We start from the raw sequence: 19,014 nt of genomic DNA, 5'->3' as shown, positions 1-19,014 counted from the left end.
TGAGTGTGTGTGTGACTCTGTGACTGAGTGTGTGTGTACAGACACACACCCACCTTCACCGTCACCTGCCCACCCACCATCTCCCATATTCCCACATGCCCCTCCGATGCTTCCACATGCCCCTGAAATGTCCCCCCACATGCCTGATCCACCCCCCCCACATGCCTCTGATGCCCCCCCTCATGCCTCCAATGTCCCGCGCGGCCCTCCGATGTCCCGCTGCTCCATTTCTTGAGTGTGTGTGTGTGACTGAGTGTGTGTGTGTGACCAAGTGTGTGACTGAGTGTGTCTGTGTCTCTGTGTGTGTGTCTGACTGACTGAGTGTGTGTGTGTGTTTGTGTGACTGTGTGTGTGTGTGTGTGTGTGTGTGTGTGCGTGCGTGCGTGCGTGCGTGCGTGCGTGCGTGCGTGCGTGTGTGTGTGTGTGTGTGTGTGACTCTGTGACTGAGTGTGTGTGTGTGTGGTTGTGTGTAAAAAAAAAAAATGTTAACGTCAGAACATGGTTTGAACAGCCAATCAGGTAGCTGTTTTGGGCACGTCCAATAGAAAATGAGCTGAGGGCCTTAGTGAATCGCGCCGTCTGCTTCATTTTTTATCGGACGTGATAATTTTTTTCAGGCCGGCGCGAAAGCACGGAGTTTAGTGCATAGCCCCCTATATTATGATTCCCATAGCATCACTACCAATTACTCAAAATAATGTGGTGGTGCGGTATATACAGTACAATTGATATAGCCCTGCTAAGGTGTACGCTCCACTATCTGAATGCACATGTGGTATATAATCAGTTGCAGCAACAGCAGAGGTAGGTATAGTAACGTGTGCGGTTTATAACCGCATGCACACTATGGGGGCTATGCACTAAGCTCCGTTAAGTCACTTTTAGACCGCAAAGTGCTCTTAGAACGTGCTTTTGAGCTCAACCCGATGCACTAAGCAACACAAACAGGCACTTTGCGATCTAAAAATGACTTTTTTCAAGAATTTTTTCTAAGTCCAACTTTGCTCGTTCGCAACTTTGTTTGCGTTAAATTCTGCCCTTAAGCGGGATGCCCTAAGCAACGCAACCTTAGCGTACACGAAAGTTGCGTTGATCAGAACACGCCAGGTCAGAGTAGACGTCTTTAAAAGCCTGTCACATGGTACTAGAGCCAATCAGAGTTGGGATGTAATTCCCACGCTCTGATTGGCTACCGTACCATGTGAGGCCGGCCATGTTTCTTTTAATGACGTCATCTTAAAGGCAATTGAAGCAAAGCCATTCTGATTGGCTGTGCTTTCGTTGCCTTTAAATGACGTCATCATTTTTTTTTTGCTCGGCCAAATCACATGTTTTTCACGGCCCAATCAGGACCGTGTGAAACATTTGACCAAAATGTGATGTCATATGCCTATAAAAGCCTATGTCGCCTCATTTTGAAGCTAGTCGCCGAGGAAGGAACATCTCCCCTCCTAAGAAGAGAAGAAGGGCGTGGCGTAAGAAGACGGAAGAAGACCCCAAAAGACCCCAAAGAAGAAGGAAGACACAGACGTGGATTTGTTATGGTTTTTTATTTTATGGCTTACCTGTGGATTGGTTCCTGTGCTTCCTGCTAGCTTGGATTGTCACGGTAACTTATCACAAGATATAATGAACACCAAATATCTGGGTTGAACTGAACGAGGCTTAGATATAATAAAATATAATTTATTCCTTTAAAAAGGTGAACACAGCAATATAGTACAATTAACAGACAAGAAGGTAACACTTACTTAGGGTTGGGGGATGGAGAAGTATCAGCTAGCACTTCTCCAGCAATCTGGTGACATTCAAGATGGTATCAGAAGAAGAACTAAAAACTGTAATTAAATCAGGGGAGATGACCGGTCTATCAAATTAAGTATCTGCATTGTTTGTAGGTGTAGACATAACACTTACAAACCACTCCAGTTTGATGATTCCCCACCCTCAGGTAACAATTAGAGTGGCAGAGTCTGTTGATTAGTACTTAGTGTAAACAATCAGGCAGTTAACTTTTGATCACAGTGCTTAGTCTCAATCAGCCGGCTGCCCTTCATGACCTATTAGCATAGCAGATGGAGTCTGCATTTTCAGGGCAGATCCGAAATACCATACATATACACTTTAATATCTACACATATTAATAAGTTCCATTCTGGTGGGCTCAGTGGGTCGAAATTTGCAGTTCTTAATGCCTACAGTGACTCCACATATTGGCCAAATATCAACTCTCTGCGACCTCCAGAACTGGAGATACAGAAATGCACTTTAAAACATTAAAATACAGGATTATAATGAAACATGGGAACAGGGGAACATACAGTTTCCTGACATGACAAGGTGTAAGCCACATTCCTGGACCGCAGTCCAGTTAACCCCTTGCCTCCCTGGTGAGGTCAGGGGGTGGCCATATGGGGTGCAACCCCTTTAAGACTAGGCCAACCCCCCTCTCCCTCTACACCTCCCCTTCTTAATGGGTGACCTGTGGCCCACTGGCCCTAACGGGGAGTGGGGCATTGCTGGCACCCTTAACGAACTCAGTCTCAGAGGGATAGTCCTGATGTGAAAGTCCATCCGCATTGCTGTTTTCACTACCCTTTGTGTGCTGAATAGTAAACTCGAATTCTTGTAAAGCCAAGCTCCACCTTAGCAACTTGGCATTCTCCCCTGATGCCCTCTGCAGCCAACTCAGGGGGTTGTGGTCTGTGAGGACCGTGAAAGCCCTTCCATACACGTATGGCTGGAGTTTTTTGAGTACCCACACAATGGCCAAGCACTCTTTCTCAATGATAGCATAGGCCACCTCTCTGGGGAGTAGTTTTCGGCTGAGGTACACCACAGGGTGCTCTATACCGTCGTCCCCCACTTGGCTCAACACAGCCCCAATGCAAGCGCAGTTTTCAGTGCCTGGAAAGCAGTTTCACAGGCAGGAGTCCAGGTGATAGGCACAGGCAGTTGCTTCTTAGTCAAATCAATCAGGGGTTTGGCCACGGCGCTGTACTGTGGGACAAACTTCCTATAGTACCCTGCGGTGCCCAAAAATGCCATGACCTGTTTCTTGGTTTTTGGAACAGGCCACTGAACTATGGCTTCTACCTTGGCTGGCTCTGGTTTGAGGTGCCCTCCACCCACCCTGTGCCCTAAGTACAGGACCTCTGCCATCCCTACCATACACTTAGTGGGTTTCAAGGTAAGCCCAGCCTCCCTGATCCTATCCAGCACCGCAGCTACATGTCCTAAGTGGGAGTCCCAGGAATTACTAAAGACAGCAATGTCATCTAAGTAAGCCCTGGCATAGCTCTACATCCCTTCCAATAACCTATTGACAAGGCGTTGGAAGGTAGCCGTTGCATTCTTCATCCCAAATGGCATCACCAAAAACTCATAGAGGCCACTTGGAGTGATGAATGCTGACTTCTCCCTAGCCTCCAGGGTCAGTGGGATTTGCCAATAGCCTTTGCTCAAATCCATAGTGGTCAGATACTTTGACCCCGCGAGTTCATCCAGTAACTCATCCATGCGGGGCATGGGGTAGGCATCTGACACCGTCCCAGTTTGAGCAAGTGGTAGTCCACACAAAACCGAGTGGTCTTGTCTTTCTTAGGGACTAGAACTACCTGGCTTGCCCAAGGACTCTGGGACGGAGTAATTACCCCTAGAGCCAGCATCTCCTCTATCTCCCTCTCCATACTGGTCTTGACCTCTGCTGACACTCTATAAGCGTGCTTATGCAGAGGCTGCAGATCCCCTGTGTGCACTGGGTGTTTTGTGAGATGTGTGGTCCCTGGCATGTAAGTGAAGAGGGCCCTAAACTTAGCTAGCATGTCCCTGGCTTCTACCTGCTGCCTAGCACTCAACTGTGCACCTATCTCTACCTGCTCCACAGTGTTTCCCTGCCTAGCCTCCCCTAGGAGATCAGGCAGAGCATTGCTCGCCGGATCCTCCAGCAGTGGGCTACAAATGGCCATTACTGCTCCCATACTCGGTGCTCTGTATTCTTTCAGCATATTAACGTGATATGTCTTATGCCGCTCATTCACCTTTCGGATGACCGGGTACGGTGCCGACCAGGCAGCCATCAACTTGTTTTCCCGAGTGGGTTTGAGAACAAGCACCTGCTGTCTTGGGATGAATTCCCTGCTACGGGCATTCCGGTCATACCATTGCTTTTGCTTGGTCTGAGCGGCCCTGAGGTGGTCCTGGGCCACCCCCATGAGCATCTCTAACCGGTCTCGGAGATCTACTACATACTGGATCACGGAAGCATCAGTAGCAGTAGCCTCCCCTTCCCATCCCTCACGGAATAGGTCCAGAGGTCCACGTACCCTGCGGCCATATAGTAGCTCGAAGGGGGAGAAGCCTGTAGATTCCTGCAGTACCTCTCGATAGGCAAACAGCAAGTGCTGTAAATGAATCTCCCATTCTTTCCCCTCCGCCTCTATAAAGGTCCGAAGCATCTGCTTCAGGGTACCGTTAAACTTCTCACATAATCCGTTTGTCTGGGGATGGTAAGGGTTGTGCGCCGGTGCTGTACACCGCATGCATCCCAGAGACAATGTAACAGTTCACTCATGAACTGCGACCCCTGATCGGTTAGGATCTCACTAGGGAAACCTAACCTAGAAAAAATGTTCAGCAAAGCTGCTGCCACTGTCTTGGCATCTATGGTGCCAAGCGCTACCGCCTCAGGGTACCAGGTGGCAAAATCCACCACCGTGAGGATGTAGCTCTTCCCTGACCTGCTAGGAATCATAAGGGGTCCTACAAGGTCCATCGCTACTTTCTGGAAGGTTTCCCCTATTATCGGTAGGTGTTTCAGGGGTGCCTTCACACGGTCACCCGCCTTACCCACTCGCTGGCAGGCATCACAAGAGTGGCAGAAAGTGCCCACATCTCGAGATGCCCCCGGCCAGTAGTAACGCTGTAATAACCGTGCTCGCGTTCTGTTGACCCCCTGATGTCCCGCTAATGGAATAGAGTGAGCTACCCGTAACAGTTGCTGTCGGTACCCCTGGGGCACTACTAGCTGTCGCTTACTGGTCAATCCCTCCTCTATCCCTGGGTTCCCTTCTTCTCTATACAGGAGTCCCTTATCCCATAGGCAGTGCTCACTGCCTCCATAACTGGGCTCCTAATTCTGGCCACCCCCCAGTCATGTAATTGTCCGGAGAATGGGGAAGGGTGAGGGGGAACAGTAAGTCAGTCTGTGGTTGCAACTGATCCTGGCTTACCTCCCCGGGCTCCTCTGTGCCCTCCGCTAACGTTGGTCCCAAAGGCTGGGGGACTGGCGCCGCCGCCATTACCCCTGTCTGGCTCCGGGTAGCCGCCGCCACTGCAGCGGGCTTGGGCACTCGGTCATAGGTGCAGGTCATCGGTCCCAGGTCGTTGCCAAGTAGAATATCGGCATCCAAACCGGGTAAAAACCCCACCTCCCGCACACCCTGGCTCTCCCCCCAATCTAAAAAGATCCTGGCCACTTGCAAGAAACGTGGCTCTCTGTCAGCCACAGTGATCTGTATCCCAGGGCCTGGGATCAATTCCTTTGGCCGGACCATATCAGGTCGGACCAGGGTCACTGCAGCTCCTGAATCCAGCAAGCCGACTGCTTGCCGGTCACCGACTGTGACCGGGGTGAGATGTCTGCTCTGGCCGTCCATCTGCTGCAGGCCTGCGCTGAGATGTCCTCTGCTCCCGGCCTGATGGGGTCCGCCGGAACGCAGGGGTTCCGGGCAATCTGGTCTGATGTGACCAGGGCGGTTGCAGTTGTAGCACCGGCGCTCGTGCCGGAGCTCCCCCTCCTTCGGTGGACTGTTGCCCGCAGGCGGCCTCTGAGCCCATTGGGGGGTATTGGCATACTTTCTGGCCAGTGCCGATGCCTCCGCCGCCTTGGCTACTGTTTTGGCGGTCATCAGGGCTCGGCTGGCCACATAGTGGTCTGCAAGCCTTGCCGCCTCCTGGTAAGTCTTGGGCTTCTTGTCGTACACCCAAGCCCTCACCGCCGGCGGGCACTGCTGCATGAGCTGCTCCTGAAAGATGAGGTCCAGCAGGCGTTGGTAAGTCCGTGCCTCATAGCCCTCCACCCAGCGTATCCCATACAAAGCCATGCGGGTCACGTAGGTAACATAGGACTCCTGGGGCTACCTCTCTTCCTGCCGGAATTTACCCCGGTAGGCTTCAGGGGTAAAACCGTACTGAAACAGTAACAGTTCTTTCAGGTGGTCATAGTCATCAGCATACTCATCTGGAAGCGCCATCATCGTCTGCTTAGCCAAGCCGGACAGTAAGGGATCCAAACATGCAACCCTATGCTGGGGAAGCACTTTGTACCGCCGGCACTGTCTCAAAGTTCTTTAGAAAACTGTCTATCTGATCAGTACCTTCCACGAACTTGGTGAGACTGTGCTGATCCAGTTTGAGTTCATCTGTGTTGGGTTGGACAGGGGGCAATAAGCGGGTCTGTTCACTGCCATAGTGATAAACTGCAGCCGCTCCTCCGGTGTCCTTCTGTCACCCCACGCAGTAATCAGTGCCAACATTTTAGGGGTGAATGCACTGGTAGCCGCAGCAACCAGTAGCCCTCCTGTTGCACTGCTCCCGGGAGGTGCACTCGTTCCCTCCCCGAAATTCCGCCGCCCCGGCACTGGGTTCCTTCCCTGATCTCCGGGTGGCTGTATAAGGGCAAGCTGAGCCGTATCCTGAGGCTCTGCAAGCCGGGCTTCATAGTCACCGATTGCATCAACCATGTCTGCGACCTCCTGGTTCTCATAGGGCAGTCCATATTCAGGGCACTTGTCTTTCAGCTGAGCTCGGGTCCTCATGTTGGATGAGCCTTCAGCCTCGCTCATGGTTCACGGTCGCAGCAGTGAGGTGGTGTTACAACTTATGTTAACTGTTGCACTACTGTGTTTTCAATATCTTTAGTCCCAGGATCTCGCAATTCCCTTCGAGTTCCCACTATATTACAGGGTCCCACAGAACACTGTAATATAGGTTCAGTTCAATCCCACCGCTTGCCACCAGTTAATTATAGAGCTTGTCACGGTAGCTTATGACAAGATATAATGAACACCAAATATCTGGGTTGAACTGAACGAGGCTTAGATATAATAAAATATAATTTATTCCTTAAAGAAGGTGAACACAGCAATATAGTACAATTAACAGACAAGAAGGTAACACTTACTTAGGGTTGGGGGATGGAGAAGTATCAGCTAGCAATTCTCCAGCAATCCGGTGACATTCCAGGTGGAATCAGAAGCACAACTGAAAACTGTAGGGTTGACACAGTTTATATACCTGTGTAACCCTATTCTTAACATTGAATACAGACTATTGGTGAACAATTATCTGTATACAATCCCTAACGTGGAGACACAGATTAACCCATGCCCCCCAGCTAGTTAGCCCATGCGTACTGGGACTCTATGGGTAGCCCCATAATTAAATCAGGGGCGACGACCAGTCTATCAAATGAAGTATCTGCATTGTTTGTAGGTGTAGACATAACACTTACAAACCACTCCAGTTTGATGATTCTCCACCCTCACGTAACAATTAGAGTGGCAGAGTCTGTTGATTAGTACTTGATCTGTTGATTAGTACTTAGTGTAAACAATCAGGCAGTTAACTTTTGATCACAGTGCTTAGGCTCAATCAGCCGGCTGCCCTTCATGATCTAGTAGCATAGCAGATGGAGTCTGCATTTTCAGGGCAGATTCAAAATACCATACATATACACTTTAATATCTACACATATTAATAAGTTCCATTCTGGTGGACTCAGTGGGTCGAAATTTGCCAGTTCTTAATGCATACAGTGACTCCACATATTGGCCAAATATCAACTCTCTGCGACCTCCAGAACTGGAGATACAGAAATGCACTTTAAAACATTAAAATACAGGATTATAATGAAACATGGGAACAGGGGAACATACAGTTTCCTGACATGACAAGGTGTAAGCCACATTCCTGGACCGCAGTCCAGTTAACCCCTTTCCTCCCTGGTGAGGTCAGGGGGTAGCCATATGGGGTGCAACCCCTTTAATACCGGGCCAACCCCCCTCCCTCTACATGGATTTCGCTGAGTGGACATCTAATGGTGAGTAAACAAAAGAAAAGTTTATTATTTTTACTTTTACAGGTTTTTATGATTTTTGATTCATGTCTTTTATTTTTTCAGTCCCATTTAATGCCTGTTAATGTATCTATGTATATACATACACTCACGGACACTGAATGGGTGTATTGTATGTGAATTTTGTATGTAAATGCTTTGTATTTTATGCTCTATTATTGTCCCTGTATGTTATGTTTATATATCTGTATAGATAGACATACAGGGATAATAATTGATTGTTTGGCTCATGTTTAGGTTCTTTTAATGTATGGATAATGTATTTAGCAGCTGTATTTTGTCATTGTTGTGAATAATGTAATTTGTATTTAGTTATGGCTTCTTTATGGTAGTTAGATTAGAATGATGGTGGTTACTTTAAATTAGAATTGTTTTGGCAATGGTTTGGCTTTAGGAATTGAATAGGGAATTGTATAATTGATTTGTATTGTATTTTAATTGTTTGAGGAAATGGATTAATTTATTGATGCTAATTGTATTGATGTTGCTTAGTTTCTAATTGATTTTCATGATGGCATTGGTGGTTAGGGGACATTTTTCATAGTGTATTTTATTGTTACATATATTTTGCATAGTGTTACATGATGCACAGATTAATTGCATCATGTACACACTCAATGCAATTGTGTGACATTTCATATACATTTGTGGAGCTGCTGATTTGTTGCCTTATATTTACAATAGATGCTGGATTTATTGTAACATGCAATGTGGTGATTTTAAGATTAAAAATTCATGTTTTGATTTATGCATGTTTTATGTGTTTCATAATGGGCAAATAATATATTATCCATATCTGGATAATAGTTATTTTGCACATTATTGTACTGTATGTGTTGGGGGGGTGGGTGGGGAGGGTGTATTGGCCCCAAGGGTATGTGGGTAGGCCTCCCTTGTGGGTAGTGGGTGAGGGTGGTTAGGCCTCACGGGGTGGGGGGTTAGTGGGGGAGGGTATGTAGGCCTCCCGAGTGATGGGTGAGGGTGGGTTAACCCCTTAATGACTGTAGCGGTTAATAACCGCTATGGTGATTAAGGGGTTAGGGGACATTACATTGACTATTGTGATTGTTGTGCATGTTTTGAAGCACCGGAGGGGCATGGGCAGAAAGAATATAAGGATGAAGACGGCCTTCATCTTCGGTGCCTGTAAAAGGTAAGTGTAATATGTTTTGACTGTATTTATTGAATGTTATATGTATTTAAAATAGCCAAATGCATTATTATCTATATTTGGATAATAGTAATTTTGGCCATTACTGTATAGTATGTGTTAGGGGGGTGTATGTAGTTATAATTCTTTTTTATTATTTTTGGAGGTGCAACATTGGTACCAAAGGCCCGCGGGTACCCCGGGACTCCCGCGGAAACCCCGGGACGGTCGCGGGGACCACAGACTCCCACAGGGACCCCCGCACTCCCGCAGGGACCCCCGCTTGGTGAGCCGGGGACCCCCGGACACCCCGCGGAGTCAGCCGGGGACACCCGCCGACCTGCTGTATGGGTTTTGCGCATGCAAAAATAAAAAGCAAGAATTTTTTCTAAGTCCAGATTTCTTTGCGTCTACTCTGACCTGGCGTGTTCTGATCAACGCAACTTTCGTGTACGCTAAGGTTGCGTTGCTTAGGGCATCCCGCTTAAGGGCAGAATTTAACGCAAACAAAGTTGCGAACGAGCAAAGTTGGACTTAGAAAAAATTCTTGAAAAAAGTCATTTTTAGATCGCAAAGTGCCTGTTTGCGTTGCTTAGTGCATCGGGTTGAGCGCAAAAGCACGTTCTAAGAGCACTTTGCGGTCTAAAAGTGACTTAACGGAGCTTAGTGCATAGCCCCCATAGTGTGCATGCGGTTATAAACCGCACACGTTACTATACCTACCTCTGCTGTTGCTGCAACTGATTATATACCACATGTGCATTCAGATAGTGGAGTGTACACCTTAGCAGGGCTATATCAATTGTATATACCGCACCACCACATTATTTTGAGTAATTGGTAGTGATGCTATGGGAATCATAATATAGGGGGCTATGCACTAAACTCCGTGCTTTCGCGCCGGCCTGAAAAAAATGATCACGTCCGATAAAAAATGAAGCAGACGGCGCGATTCACTAAGGCCCTCAGCTCATTTTCTATTGGACGTGCCCAAAACTGGCTTATCGTGCGTTCAATGTTTTTTCCCTCTGCTAGCACACTGAAACTTCCCGTACGCTGGCTGATAGAAAAAATAAGCCGCCTGTGACATTTGCATGGAGATTCTGCATAAATAGTGCTTGTGACATCACATTTAGCCTCAAAATGGTTAACAGCTACCTGATTGGCTGTTCAAACCATGTTCTGACGTTAACATTTTTTTTTTTTTTACATGACGTCACTTAAAGGGAATGATGCCAGCAAATCAGAATGGCTGTGCTTCATTTGCCTTTAAGATGACTTCACTAAATCCAAGATGGCCGGCGTCACATGGTATTTCAGCCAATCAGAGTATGGAATGGGTTCCCACGATCTGATTGGCTGAAATACCATGTGACGCCGGCTTCGTCATGTCATCTTAAAGGCAAATGAAGCACAACCATTCTGATTGGCTGGCATCATTCCCTTTAAGTGACGTCATGTCAAAAAAAATGTTTTAAGTCGGAACATGGTTTGAACAGCCAATCAGGTGGCTGTTAACCATTTTGAGGCTAAATGTGACGTCACAAGCCCATTTAAGGCCGTGACGCCTCATTTGAGCCCAAGAAGACGACAACATCGGTTGGGATTTACCATGGGCTTTTTTGGATTGACAGATGAAGATAGAAGATAAAGAAGATCAAGAAATGGTGACAGATGTAGATAGAAGAAGGTGATTAAAGAAAGAAAAAAGTAGATTTGGGTACCTGATCCGGATCTTCATGGCGGATGGCATCGGATGCTGTTGGAGGCCTTCAAGGTACGTGAGCTTCATGTTATCCCGGGAGTCGGAGGGCCACCGCTTCTAATGGTAAGTATTATATTGAATGTTTGTAAATGTCTCTTTTGACCGGTTTCTTCATTGGATGTGTTTTTTGAATTTTCGGGGGGAGGCACATTGACTGATAATATATTAATCTGTACCACTTTAGGGTACAGATGAATACATTATTATGACAATATTTGGGGGGCATTTGTGGCTTGGTATTGCTGTTGTTTTTTTTAATGTCAGTTTCTTATGTGGAAGTGATTGTTTGTTTTTTTCCTGCTTAATGGTAATAAAATGTTTGCGATTGGTGTTCGTTTGTAGTTAATGTTGTATTATGTTAGCTAATGCATTTTATGGTTATTTCAGATATTGTTTGAATGTATTTCTTTGTGTAGCCCTGCTTCCTATTGAAAACAGTTCGCTACCAATGCTGTGCAAGCAAACAAAAGAAAAATTAGTGCGCCTGGTGATCTGTTCCTGAAACCACTCACCGTAAAATGGATTATTAAATAAATCCAAGTGTGATAAAAAAAAAAAAAAAAGGGGGGAAAAAAAGGGGAAAAAAAAAAAAAAAAAAATTTAATTATAAATTGAATGGAAACGAAAATACACCTTGATGATGTGAGTAGTTAAATCCTATGAATACATATACTTTTATACCATTAATAGGTTATGTGACATGAACCATTAGGAGTGAGAGGGGTTAATTGTGGTTATAGCACAAAAAATGGCAGACGGAACCAAAATGATCCAAACACATAAGCAGCTTCCAATGCAAGGTACCCAAACCTTGCTGAATAAGGACAATAAAGAAAACAACCAGGGAAGCGCTATATTAGTTGGGATCAGGCTCAGCAGCCAATTTTATGTATAAACCACATATAAAACAATAGCATAAAATAGCATGATTGAATACACAAAAATATAATATATAAAATGAGTAACACAAGTCTCTGCCAGTTGGAGATTGTCCAGGTGATGTAAGTGCAAGTTAATGCCCCTGTCTGATGTGACAGACTCGGGCAAGAGTGACCTTTGAGAGGTATAAATCCAGAGTGGTAGCTGGGATGGAAAGCGCTACCAACTGTGCAGGTAATGAAGTGTGTAGAAATGGGAAGGTGCCGTAGGCATCAAATATGGAAAAAGCTCACCCAGACTTCAAACTCTTTGCGCTGGTGGCTCCTTTTGTTTCGTCCTTCACAGCCTCGCTGCAGAAACTCCGCTGTACAGCTCTCCTGGGCTTGCACACCAGGGATGGAACTACTCACAGGGCGCCGGGTTTCCGGGTATGACGTCACGGCCGGACGTGACGCACCAACCCTTCCCGGCTGTGCCTGGAGCTGCCGCAGCACACAGGGGCTGAGAGCCGAATTTCACACACCTCACACAGCTTCAAAGTTCCACAGCCTCCGCAGTACACTCTCCAAGGGACTCCACGTTAGACCACCAGGACTGGGGCAATGAGACAGGGATGCACAAGAGCTGCAACCCCTCTAGACTCCTCCTCCTACGCGTTTCAGCACGTGACGTGCTTTCATCAGGGATACCATGGGGGTGTTTAGAGTGGACTATAAATACCCATCTAGACAGCGGTCATCAATTAGCCTAATTGGCTTCCAATGACAATCTCACACCCTCAGTACAACAGTGCATTTCAGCACAACCCCCATGTAATGGTTCATGTCACAAAAAAACAAGGTGTATAAAGAAAAATTACAATACAACAACATAACATTTGAATGAATTGATACATTATTATTAAACATTACAAAGTCCCACTGTTTATACTACATAACAAATATGCAAACACTAAACAACACATAAAGAGTAAATGTAAATCCTGAATTCATTAACTCAATTTAACATTTCAACATTACATCTTGGGATATTCCTCAAATTTGCCACAAGTATATAAATCAATAAATGGCATATAATAAAAATGTGCTAAAAATACTATACAACACTCCAAGAGTACACTTAAATGATGAACTCCCTTACTTAATTGGATACCCAATCGGTGAGTCCTGTGATGTTCAACAGAATAGCCTTAAATGCATGATTAAATTGCATCCCATACAAGAAGAGTATGGATCACCTGGGTAGAAAAAAAAAAAAAAAAAAAAAAAAAAAAAAACCCACATTACACTAAAATAACATTTGGAGAACCTAGATGGAGGGGGACGTATTGGATTAATAAAAACATATGTTAAAAATATAAATATAGTTTTAAAAATCTGTGTTTAAAACTATATTATAAGATATATAAAAACCCCACACCTTCATTGAAAGGCAAGGAGATCTAAGTCCTCATTTAGACCTTTGGGGCTTAGTGTCTGTAGTTTAAAAATCCAATACGTCTCTTGTTTTCTCAATTTTAAAAGTCTATCCCCTCTCATATTTGTTTTTCCAATGTGTTCTATACCCGTGACTGTTAAACCTTCTGTACACATATTGTGTTTAATTAAAAAATGGCGTGAAACTCCATGACCTGTGAAGCCTTTTAGGATGTTTCGTCTATGTTCAGTGAACCTTTCTTTAAGACTTCGCTTGGTTCTTCCTATATAGTGGGGACCACAGGGGCAGGTAAGCAAGTAAATAATAAAATCTGTATTGCAGTTGATAAAATGCTTAATTTTAAAAACTTCTCCTGTGGTCTTTGATTTAAATTCGATACTTTTATTAGTTATGTGTTTGCAGGTCAAGCAGTTATTTCTTCCACATTTGTAACATCCTTGGGGGGGTGCTGGTAACCACATATTTGTATTTGGTATTGGGGTTTCCCTCATGTCTGGTTCTAATTTCCTTAAAATTGTTGGAGCTAGGACGTTTTTCAGGTTCCTTGCCCGCCTGAACACGATCTCTGGTTTGTTTTTCAGGACTTTACCTAAAATTGGATCATTTTGTAAAATCCCCCAATGCTTAGTTAAAATCTTTTTTATTTCATTTGATGCCCTATTAAATCTTGTAATAAATGAACAGCTGCCTACATTACGTGGATCAATATTTACATCCTCACTTTTTTTGGATTTTCCTGTAATCAATGCATTTTGATTATATTCCTTTACCTTGGATACTAGTGCTTCTAATTTGTCTTTTTGGTAACCTTTCGCTAGAAATTTGTTAACAAGAACAGTGGATTGTTCTTCAAAATCTGAATTCCTTGTACAATTTCTGCGCACTCTCAATAGCTGCCCGTAGGGGATGTTATTTAGCCAGGTCTTTGAATGATTACTTTTTTGATCTAAATAGCTATTGGAGTCCACCGTCTTAAAAAAGGTTTTTGTTAAGATTTTGTCCCCTTCATTAAATAAGGTTAAATCCAAAAAATTGATTCTGGAAGGGTTATGCTCATGGGTGAACTGTAGATTGACACTGTTATCATTAATATACTTATAAAATTGTAAAAGCTCCACTTCAGTGCCCTTCCAAATAATTAACAGGTCGTCTATGAAGCGTTTATAAAAAAATATATTTTTATGGAAGGGATTATTTTTCCATATATTGTCATCCTCCCATTTCCCCATGAACAAATTAGCAAAACTGGGGGCAAATTTTGTCCCCATTGCAGTTCCAATGTTTTGAATATAAAATTTGCCTTCAAATAAAAAATAGTTATTCTTTAAAATGAATTCAATACTTTTTAAGATAAAAGCTCTTTGGTCAGCATGCATAAAAGGGTCCTGTTTTAAAAAATAGTCCACAGCCTCTAGACCTTTTTCGTGTAAAATGCTTGTATACAATGCTGTAACATCGCATGTAACCCATACAAGATCATCAGCCCATAGAACATTTTTTAAAAGTTGTAAAATGTGTTGTGTATCTTTTGTATGGGATTTAAGTTCTCTCACATGTTTCTGTAGAAAAGAATCCACAAATTCCGACAAAGCTGATGTTAGCGAGTTTATGCCTGAAATAATCGGCCGGCCTGGTGGATTGATGAGGCTCTTATGAATTTTCGGCAAATGATATAGTACAGGAGTGCTGGGTTGCTCGATGTTTAAAAACTTGAATTCTGCTGTATTAAGAACATTATTCGCCAAACCTTCCTTCAAGTGTTTTAGAAGGTTGATCTGAAATTTAGTGAGGGGGTCCCCCACTAGAAGTGAATAGGATTCCCTATCTCCTAGTATCCTTAGGGCTTCCGCAACATACTCTTCTTTGTCTTGGATGACAATTCCACCCCCTTTGTCGGCTTGACGGATAACTATTCCACTATTTCCTTTCAGATCCTCGACTGCTTTTAATTCTTTTGGTGATAAGTTAAACTTTGTTTTCGGTGGATGTTCGCATAAATACTCTAAATCCTTAAAAACCAGATCATAAAAAACTTCTACATTATGTCCTTTTGAATAAGAGGGATAAAAATTAGATTTCGGTTTAAAATGTGTGTGAGAAATTTCATAAGGTTTAGTCATTGAATTAAAAAGTGAAGCTGCTTCCTCTGGCCCCTCGTTTTCTTCAAATAGTGCAACCATAGATTTTACGTATTCCTCTTCTCTCGTTTGTGCCATGCTATCATAGATAGGAACTGGAGTTGTTCCATTTTTCAGAAAATGGCGTTTAAGCGTTAGTTTTCTTGTGAATCTATGTAAATCAATGAACAAATCGAACAATACTGGTCCACTGGTGGGTGCAAAGGTCAAACCCCTCTCAAGTACTTTACTTTGGTCAGAAGTTAAAATAACCTTGGATAGGTTGAAAATACTTCCCTGTTTGCTTAACCTATCTAGTTTGCACTGTCTTTTTCTTTGAATTTCCTTTCCCCCTCTGCTACCTCTCTTTCGAGTTTTCTTAGGTCTTTCTGGGTTTGGATCAGTAACTGCTTCCGTTTCTCCTGAAGTGCTCTTTCTTTCTCCTTCAGATCTTTCAACTCCTTCTCTTTCAGATATTTTGCATCTAGGGGCAACTGTTTTCTTCCCTTTTGGTCTCTCTCTAAAAAAGATACCGCTGTTGAATTTCTAGAGCTATCCACAATTCCCAACCTGATTTTGGGTTTGGCTCCCAGATTAGGCTCAATGTGCGAGACTTCAGTAATTCTAAAAGTATCAGAGGTCGGTCTTGTGGAGTCTGATCCCAGACCTTTTGGTGTTGATAAATGGAAGGCTCCCCTTGATTGTGGATGCCTTATGGTTCCTAAAACTTTATGAGACTTGTTATCCTCAAACCTACTTATATTCTCAGACATAGCTATGGGTTTTCTATGTTTGTCGGTTGGGATATATCTTGGTGAATCAAGAGGCTGTTTGCCACTAACATTAATATTACGATTCTGTTCCCTTACTGTATATGGCCTATACCTACCAGATTTCATATTCTCATTCCCCTCCCGTTTTTTTGCCCAGTTTCTTTGTTTATTTGTTGCATAATCTGTGAGGTCTCTTTCAAATTTCCCTTCCTTAGATGATATTAATTCTGCTTCAAATTTCTCTAATTTACAATCTGTATCTGAAACTAAGTCACAAAATTCCTCAGTGTCACTAAAGAGTTTTAGTTCACCCTGTAGTTTATCAATTTCAACTGCCAAATTTTCCAAAATTTTCTCTCATGTTTGCGATTGGTGTTCGTTTGTAGTTAATGTTGTATTATGTTAGCTAATGCATTTTATGGTTATTTCAGATATTGTTTGAATGTATTTCTTTGTGTAGCCCTGCTTCCTATTGAAAACAGTTCGCTACCAATGCTGTGCAACCTGTTGGCTCGCGGGGCCTAAGCCTCCGCCACGGAGAGCCTGGGGCACCTCGTGTGAATACTGATAACCTCTTACTTAGTGCAGCGCCTCCACCTGCGATGGCTCCCAGTAGAGTAGGAGTTGTGCCTCGCAGGACAATAATGTATTACTCCACACACACAGCATATAAAATAACCAATGACTTTACTAACGCAACCGCAACCTTGCATGTAATCAACAGGTGTCCCTCCCTAGAGGAGACACTATGTTACTGCGTCTCGCAGGATGCGACCCCTTCACCGTGCACCCACACCGTGTCCAGTTCCCACACTCAATATTCACCCACCCCCAAAGTGAGGTATATGTGTGTGACTGCGCATCCACTATCCTGATATATATGTATAGTTGTGCACTTGCTGATGTTACCTGCCAAGCGCTCCAGCGCTCGGGCCTGCCAAGGAACTTCACAAAGGATCAGACGTCGCAGGAATTCCAGGAGCACCCTCCGGGGCGATCCCACCCGGTGGGCTGCTGTGCGGCCGAGGTCTGAGCCCAAACCTCTGGGTTGATATTGCATCAGTCTCTGGGTGTATAACTCTCCCGCAGATACTAAAGGGAACTGTCTCCTATCTGAGGGCCTGTCCCTACTTCCGCTCCACTCTACGTGAACTCAGGGCCTAACTGGGCCAGGGGGATGGGGCCTAGTGAAGGGGCTGTCGGCCTCCCTACACACTGAGCGCCTTTCCCTTTCCTCCTCCCGCTCGGTTCTGCCCGGCGTGCTCCCCTGCGCAACCTCTAAACCCTTCCTCCCGTTATGCCCGCCACCCTATTGGCTCCCTGGCATCACCTGGTCTCGCTATGGCTGCTGGGATTCGTAGTCCTGTGCGCTCCACCCTATAGGAGCCGCTCCTCTTTCGCGGGCTTTGCAATCTCGTGCTGCGCATGCGCGACCTCTGCTCCCTCACCACCTCCACGGGCTCACCGCGCATGTGCGAACACCAATATGGTGGCGCCCTACTTCTCGGGTTGCCAAGGAGCCTCCGATGTACCGGAGCACTCCCTACACGCTCCAACCTTCCAGCATGCGGAGATAAGGTTAACCTGGGGGACCTGGCTACATCTGTCTTTTAATGTTTACATTCATTAATGTTGTAGTAATTCATTGGTTTGATTGGTTAGTGTTACTATTCATTTTGAGTTGGTTTAGGAATTAATTGGTTTCATTGGTTAATGGTTTAATTAATTCATTGTTGATGTTGTTACTGCTTGTATTCATTGGATTAGCTGGCTACTGTTTTTATTTACTTTATTTAGGTATGCTAATGCAGTGTTTAATAATGGGCAAATAATCTATTATCCATATCTGGATAATAGTTATTTTGCACATTATTGTACTGTATGTGTTAGGGGGGTGTATTTAGTTAGAAATAATGTTTAGTATTTTTGTAGGCCCAACATTGGTACCGCTGGCCCACGGGTACCCCGGGACTCCTGCGGGGACCCCGGGACAGCCGCGGGGTCAGCCGGGGACACCCGCGCGACCCACTGCCTCCCTCGGGGACCCCGCGGGGTCAGCCGGGGACACCCGCCAGCCTGTTGTATGGGTTTTGCGCCTGCAAAAAGGTAAACAGATGAATACATTATTATGACAATATTTGGGGGCATTTGTGGCTTGGTATTGCTGTTGGTTTTTTTAATGTCACTTTCTTATGTGGATGTGATTATTTGTTTTTTTCCTGCTTAATGATAATAAAATGTTTGCGACTAGTGTTCGTTTGTAGTTAATGTTGTATTATGTTAGCTAATGCGTTTTATGGTTATTTCAGATATTGTTTGAATGTATTTCTTTGTCTTTTAATGTTTACATTCATAAATGTTGTAGTAATTCATTGGTTTGATTGGTTAGTGTTACTATTCATTTTGAGTTGGTTCAGGGATTAATTGGTTTCATTGGTTAATGGTTTAATTAATTCATTGTTGATGTTGTTATTGCTTGTATTCATTGGATTAGCTGCCTACTGTTTTTATTTACTTTATTTAGGTATGCTAATGCAGTGTTTAATAATGGGCAAATAATCTATTATCCATATCTGGATAATAGTTATTTTGCACCTTATTGTACTGTATGTGTTAGGGGGGTGTATTTAGTTAGAAATAATGTTTAGTATTTTTGTAGGCACAACATTGGTACCTCTGGCCCGCGGGTACCCCGGGACGGCCGCGGAGTCAGCCGGGGACACCCACCGGCTTGTTGTATGGGTTTTGCTTCTGCA

The 19,014-nt window shown here is 44.4% G+C and overlaps 1 long non-coding RNA gene across 1 annotated transcript in view; it reads left to right on the top strand.

Moving 5' to 3' along the window:
* The first annotated feature begins 1,393 nt into the window (after nucleotides 1-1,393).
* The window catches only part of LOC142483747 (uncharacterized), a 37,329-nt gene continuing 19,708 nt past the window's right edge, over nucleotides 1,394-19,014 (top strand). Inside the window, exon 1 of the long non-coding RNA XR_012797458.1 lies at nucleotides 1,394-1,609. This is a non-coding gene — a long non-coding RNA (uncharacterized LOC142483747). The remainder of the gene's footprint in view (nucleotides 1,610-19,014) is intronic.

The sequence above is a fragment of the Ascaphus truei genome, unplaced genomic scaffold (assembly GCF_040206685.1).
Source record: "Ascaphus truei isolate aAscTru1 unplaced genomic scaffold, aAscTru1.hap1 HAP1_SCAFFOLD_361, whole genome shotgun sequence".
NCBI lineage: Eukaryota > Metazoa > Chordata > Amphibia > Anura > Ascaphidae > Ascaphus > Ascaphus truei.
Note: the sequence above shows the minus strand (reverse complement) of the source record. Positions and strands in the feature narration are given on the sequence as shown.